At 40.5% G+C, this 6,908-nt stretch overlaps 2 pseudogenes; both read left to right on the forward strand.

Annotated features, from left to right (window-relative positions):
* Positions 1-5,273, forward strand: part of LOC102847894 — a 66,550-nt pseudogene extending 61,277 nt beyond the window's left edge.
* Positions 5,274-5,309: 36 nt separating this feature from the next.
* Positions 5,310-5,945, forward strand: LOC102848296 (annotated as a pseudogene).
* Positions 5,946-6,908: the final 963 nt, after the last annotated feature.

Raw genomic sequence — 6,908 nt, forward strand, 5'->3', positions numbered from 1 at the left:
AGGTCCCTAACAGCAGACTTTCCCATCGCGATACGCTTTTTGATTTCCTGACTGCTGGTGCCAAGAGTGTTGACTGTGGAGCCGAGCAAATACACCTATATTTATCACAGCATTATTCATAACAGCAAGAAAATAGGCTAGAGTTTTGTGTTCAGCTTTTATCAAACACAGATATTGTTGTGAAGTAATTATATGGATGTGATTAAGGTTTTAATTAGTTAATTTTACATGAAGTAGATTACCCTTGGTAGTGTTAGTGGGCCTCATTCAATCAGTTGAAAATCTTCTACTTCAAAGGAGAAGGAAATATTTCTAATGATTGTAACATGAAAATCTTGCCTAAGATGACAGCTTGTCCTATAAAATTTGGACTTGTCAGCCCCAACAAAATGTCTCTCTCTTTCTTACACACACATACACATTCCCTAGACTATACATTCTATTTCCCTGGAGTCCTCTGACTGATACATCTTAATTTTACTAAGAAAATAAACCTTACATTTTTTTAGAAGTCCCTCTACAGTTTTCTTAAAACAGAATGATTGCTGATACTGTTGTTAAGTGCCATCAAGTTGGCTATGACTCATAGTGACCCTATTAACAGCAAATCTGAACCTTGCCCTATCTTGTACCATTTGCATGATTTTTGTTATGTTCAAGTCCGTTGTGGTAGTCACTGCGTCAATCCAATTTGTTTAATTCTCTTTCTGAATTAAAGTTTACCTTAACTATTGAAAAGAAAAAAAGTCTCTCATGAGCATTATTTATGCTCTTTTAAGAACTATCTATAAGCGGATCAAATTGAACAATGGGGTCAAAACTAGTGGTAATAAAAGAGGAGGTTCAAGCTTCTCTGAAGGAATTGGCAAAAAATAAGGACCCAGGAATTTATGGGATGCCTATTGACATATTTCAACAAAAGAGGTGCAGCCCTGGGTGTGATAATCAAGTTGTGCCAAGAAATCTGGAGAGCAGCTACCTGGCAAACTGACCAGAAGAGATCCACATTTATTACTACTCTTAAAAAAGATGATACCATAGAATGTGGAAAGTATCGAACAATACATCTAATATCACATGCAAGCAAAATCTTGCTGAAGATTATCCAAAAACAAATGGAACAGTGCATCAACAGAGTACTGACAGAAATGCAAGCAGGGATTAGAATAGGCAGTGGTACTAGGGATGTCATTGCTGATGTCCGATGGAAAGTGGAAAGTGCCAAAAAAATGTCTATTCGTGTTTTATCTACTATGTAAAGGCATTTGACTGTGTGGATCACAATAATTTGTAGCTAAGATTGAGAGGAATGGGAATCCTAGAATACTTGTTAGTGCTCATGGGAAACCTATACCTAGTCCAGGAAGCTGCTTTCTGAATAGAGTAAGGGGACACTTCATGGTTCAAAATCAAGAAAGAAGTGTGTCAGAGATGTACCCTTCTTCATAACTTTTAAGTCTGTATGTCAAACAGATCATTTGAGAGGCTGGACTTTATGAAGAAGAATGTGACATTAGGATTGGAGGACACTCATCAACACTCTAGTTATGCAGGAGACACAACCTTGCTAGCCCAAACTGAGGAGGACTTGAAGAACTTGCAGTAGAAGGTCAAGAACTGCAGGCTTCAATACAGATTGCATCTCAAAATTAAGAAAACAAAGCACCTCATCACTGAGCAAACAAGAAGTCTATCATGACAGATAGTGAAAAGACTAAAGTAGTTAACAATTTCATCTTGCTTGGATCCACAACATGTCTTGGCAACAGAGTCAGGAACTCAAAAGATGAGTTGCATTGGGAAAATCTGCTGTCAGGGACCTCTCCATAGTTCTAAAGAACAACAATATCAATCTAGAGAATAAGGTGTGCCTGATCAAGGCCATAGCCTTCTTAATTGGTTGCTATGCGGGACAATGACTAGGTATGACAGAAAAAGAATCAATGCCTTTGAGTTGTAGTGCTGGAGAAGAATATTGAATATACCATAGATTGCTAAGAAAACAAACGACTGTCCTGAAGAGGGTGAAACCAGATTGTTCCTCCTCAGAGGCAAGGATTTTGAAACTCTGTCTCATATACTTTGGACTTGTTGCCAGGAGGGATCAGTCCTTGAAGAAGGATATCGAGCTTGGAAGAGTGGAGTGTCAACTCAGGAAAGCGCTGGATAGGATGGTTTGACACAGTGACTGCAGCAGTGGAGTCAGGTGTGTCAGAGATGGTGAGATTGGCTCCGAATAGAGCAAGATTCAGAGCAGCTGTTCATTGGATCCCTGAGTCATAGTTGACCCAACAGCACATAACAACAATTCCAAAGATAGGAACTTTAGTGGGTAATGAGTTTATGTTTATGAGGCAAGAACTAAGAAAGAAGGGTGAACTGTTAACAACTCAAAGTAATCAATGTCACTGGATTTGACAGGTAGAACTATTGAACTGGTATTGGATTTGCCATGTATTTTCTCCACAAAACAACAAGACATTTAAACAAACATGTTTATATATGCTATGTATTTTCTCCATAAAACAAACTTTTAAAAATAACAAGGGGAAAACCAGACTTCATATCCTTTGGAAAGATTTCCATGATTAAAATTTCCCTAACCACACTGAGAACATCAATATGCAACCTACAACAATCTATTGAAAAATTGAAGGGTTCATGAATTGTTTAATTTTTCAACAGAACCTTTTAACTTCTTGTGTTACAATTTTAAATCCTGTGCTAATCTCTAAATCCTTCTGTATATTTGGATTGGAATGTGGAGTAAAGCAATAAAATGAGCACTCACATTGTTAAGTGTCATTGATATGACTCATAGTGACCCTGTGAACAGCCATTCTGAAACCTATCTTATCCTGTGCCATCCTCATCATCTCTGAGACATTACAGCCCATTGTTGAAGTCACAGTATCACTCCATCTTGTTGGGGGTTTTCCTCCCCTTTGCTGACCCTCTGTTCTTCCAAGCATGATGTCTCTTTCCAAGGATAGCCTCACCTAGCTACATGTCCAAGGTATAAAACTTGAATCTTGATCATCCTTGCCTTTAAGGAACACTCCAGGACTTGACTATTTTGTTGTGGGGTTTTTTGACAGTCCATGGGATATTCAGTACTCTTCTCCAGTACCACAACTCAAAGACATCAATTCTTCTTCTGTCATCCTTATTCATTGTCTAGCTCTCTGGTGCATAGCAGGTGATTGAAAAGACCATGGCCTGCATCAGGCACACCTTAGTCTTCAAACTGACATGATTTCTCCTAAGTATTTTGGAAAGGTCCCTAACTGCAGACTTGCTCAATGCAATTCTTCTGATTTCCTGACTGCTGGTACAAACAGTGTTTATTGTTGATCCAAGCAAAATGAAATCATTGACAACTTGAGTCTTTTCTCTATCTATTGTAATGTGGACTGTTGTGCCTGTGGTGAGGATCTTTGTCTTCTTGATATTGAGAAGTAATCCATACTGAAGGCTATAGTCCTTTATCTTCTAAAGCAGGTATTTCATAGCCTCCTTACTTTCCACAAGCTAAGTTGTATCATCAGCATAACACAGGTTGTTAATGAGTCTTCCTCCAATCCTGATGCCGCACTCCTCTTCATAGAGTCTGGCCTCGCGAATGATTTGCTCAGCATACAGATTGAATAGCTACGGAGTAAAAAATACAACCCTGATGTACATCCTTCCTGATCTTAAACCAAGTAGTGTTCCCTTGTTCTGTTTGCACAACAGCCTCTTGGTCTAGGTATAGATTCCACAAGAGCACAATTACGTGTACTGGGATTCCTGCTCTTCTCAGTGTGAGCCACAATTTTTTATGATCCAGGCAGTCAAACACTGCATAGTCAATAAACACAAATAGATATTTTTCTGGTATTCTTTGCTTTCAGCTAGGATCCATGAATCAACAACAATGATAGCCCTGGTGGTGCGGGCCTTTTCTAAAACCAGCTTGTGCTTTGGGCAGTTCCTTGTCAATGTACTGCTCTAGCGACTTTTGAATGATCTTTGACAATATTTTGCTTGTATGAGGTGAGCAGTGCTAAAATATCCCTCTTTATGCAACTTTATTGCACTAGAGTTATCTGAAGGGAGGATATGACAAGCTAATTATTTTTATCTTATTTATATATTTCCTTCACTTTCAGGGAGGAGGTCGGGGAGGGGGCAGTGGACAAATGGTGTTAGTTTCTACAGCTGTAACAACAAATCTAAAAGTTACATATCAGATGCTACTTTCTGTCTCCTCTCTATCCTGACTGGTGACATTTAACTACTCTGTTACTTGAAGCTCATTTCTATACTCAGAATTCCCCTTTCTGTCACTTCCTCTCCTTTTTTCTTCTGTTTTGTTTTTTCTTCCCCTCACATCTATTCTAAATGCACTCATGGAGGCTTATGTAAATCACTGGGTGATTAGAGAGAGGCACTTTCACTTTCCTACTTAGCCTCTAAAGTAAGTTGTACCAGCCTTGTTTGAGCAGACACAAACCCCAGTGGTTTGTGAGAAGGGATGTGAGAGCCTATCACATAGGTACATCAAGAAAACAAAAATCCACTATGCAACCTTTGTTCTAGACTCCTTTCATGACAATAATACCTAATCGTATATTCCTTTTAAACACTTTTCTCTTTCATCTGTTTCAATGCAGGAGGAATTATATAACAATGAAAGAATTTTTCTTTTACTTTTCAAAGAGAAGAATGAACAGGAGGGAAATAGTGGGCAAGGAGAAAAGTACAACAAAAAATGAATGGAAATGCAAAATCTCTGTAAATTTTCATTAAAATTAATAATAATAATAATAAATTTTAAAAAATTTCATAAAAAAGAAAATAAAAATCAACAATGCCCTACAACCTTTTTCACAGTCTATCTTCTCCCAGATCAGTAAGGGACGAACTACTTCAGGCAACATAACCCGGAGGCGCCCATAGTAACAGTCATGTTTAAGATCAGGTTGTGTGATGCTTTGGGCTAGGGCCCAGCTTTTATTTCTATCTGGGTTGTGGGTTTCAGGAATAGGGTCTGAAGGCCTGGCCCGCTGCCTGGGCTTTTCACAACCTTCAAGCCTCCAGAACTAAAGTGGGAGCATCTTCAGGACACCATGGAGATGCATCTTTGGATAAATCTCGATGCTGGGAGAGTTCCTGCTCCTGAACAACATAAGCCCTTCCTGCTGGGCCCGATGGAAGGCAGCGAAGAGAAGGAAGTGATCCTCACTGCCATTAGTGTACCCATGTGTCTGGACCAAAATTCACCAATGTGAAGACCAGCTAGATACCGAGACCTGTGGGGTGCGCTTATGCTTGGTGTGGGACACGGACGCAGGCTTCTCACCAACATGTACGACACTCATCTCACTAAGGGTTACATGGTGTGCGGACTCCGGAGCAGAGCCACAGATGACTTCAGCCAGGATAGGCGGCTGGTGGAGAAGTAGCCTGTGACCAGAAAGAATTTCAACTGAAACCTGGCAGTGATCCAAGGCTCCCATCTGAAGACACTGGTAATGTACTCTAACCTCGATCTGAAGACTCCGAGGCCTGTCAGATGTCCCTGAGAAGCTCAATACGGCCTATGAGCAAGTCTCTGATGCTGACTACTACTAACATGCCTTGTCTTTTCTTTGCACCTCAAGAATTCCTCTTATGAGTTCAGTGACTGTGTGAGATGCAGAAGCAGCTACAGAGGCTAGTTCATGAGATTGGCTGTCTGTTCCCAAGTGTGGCCTACTTGAGATGGCTTTTTTACACTGAATGATGCCTTACTGAGGACTCAGTGGGACCTCGATAACATCCAGGATGCTCTCCAGACTACAGCCCCCGCTAGTGACAACAGAGCTGGAGAAGAGCGTGAGGCTGATGCCAGGTACCCAGCAGCAACCAGATCAAGGATGACACCGGGAACTCTGCGGGGCTGGACTCCACCTAGGGCCTAGAGACTGGCAAGGGAGATTGAAAAGCCAGAGGGCTGGTGAGGGAGTGAACGGCAGAAGACCTATTCATCTGCCAGAACTGATGCAGTACAGAATGTAAATTCGAGGAAGCTTGTCTTCATGTGAGTTGAAACACAAATTGTGTGACTTGACTCACCTGATGACCTGACAAACACTTCCTCAGCCAGGTGTCATAAACCATGCTGTAGTGTGTATCTTTGAGAATGCAGTGCTGAAAATAGCACTTTATTTCTGTGGTCTTCCTCCCAGTAACCCATAAATCCAAAGTCAAATCACAAAGGAAGTCCAGTAGCGGACAGATGAAATCCAGTAGTGGAAATCTGCAGTGTATTTCATAAAAGTGTCAAGATATTCAAAGCCATGTAAAAGTCTGAGAAACTGCCAAAGTCAAGGGGATCCTTAGATACGATGTGTAAATGTAACTATCTTGGATGGGATAGCAGAACAGAAAAAGACATTTGGTAAAACTAAGGAGCTCTGGTGCTGTTGTCCATAGCGAATTGTACTGTTAACCTAAAGACTGAGCTTCTCTATCAGTTCAAACCCACTGTAAGGTCTGCTGGAGGCAGATAAGCCTTCTCCTCCTGTTTGATTTATAGCCCCCTGGAGTGTCAAGTATGAATCAAATTTCAACTGGGTAGCAATGAGCTTGTGTAAGTTTTTAGAAGGATATCAGAATAAAGTATGGGTAACTGCAATCCAGAAGGCATGGGTTCGTATCCACCAGCTGCCCCATGAGTGAAGGATGGGCAATTTCCTCCAGTGTGATTAAATCTCTGAAAACCTACCAGAGGTTCAGCTATGGGTTGGTCCCAACAACAACAACAACAATAACAGTGTTAAAAAAAAATACTATCTTCACCACTGTGCCAAAAGATAGCATCATGATAGATGGAGAAAAGATTGAAATTGTCAAAGATTACATTTTACTTGGATCTATACAAA

The sequence above is a fragment of the Elephantulus edwardii genome, unplaced genomic scaffold (genome assembly GCF_000299155.1).
Source record: "Elephantulus edwardii isolate Elephantulus edwardi_28Jun2011 unplaced genomic scaffold, EleEdw1.0 scaffold00122, whole genome shotgun sequence".
In the NCBI taxonomy this organism is placed as follows: domain Eukaryota; kingdom Metazoa; phylum Chordata; class Mammalia; order Macroscelidea; family Macroscelididae; genus Elephantulus; species Elephantulus edwardii.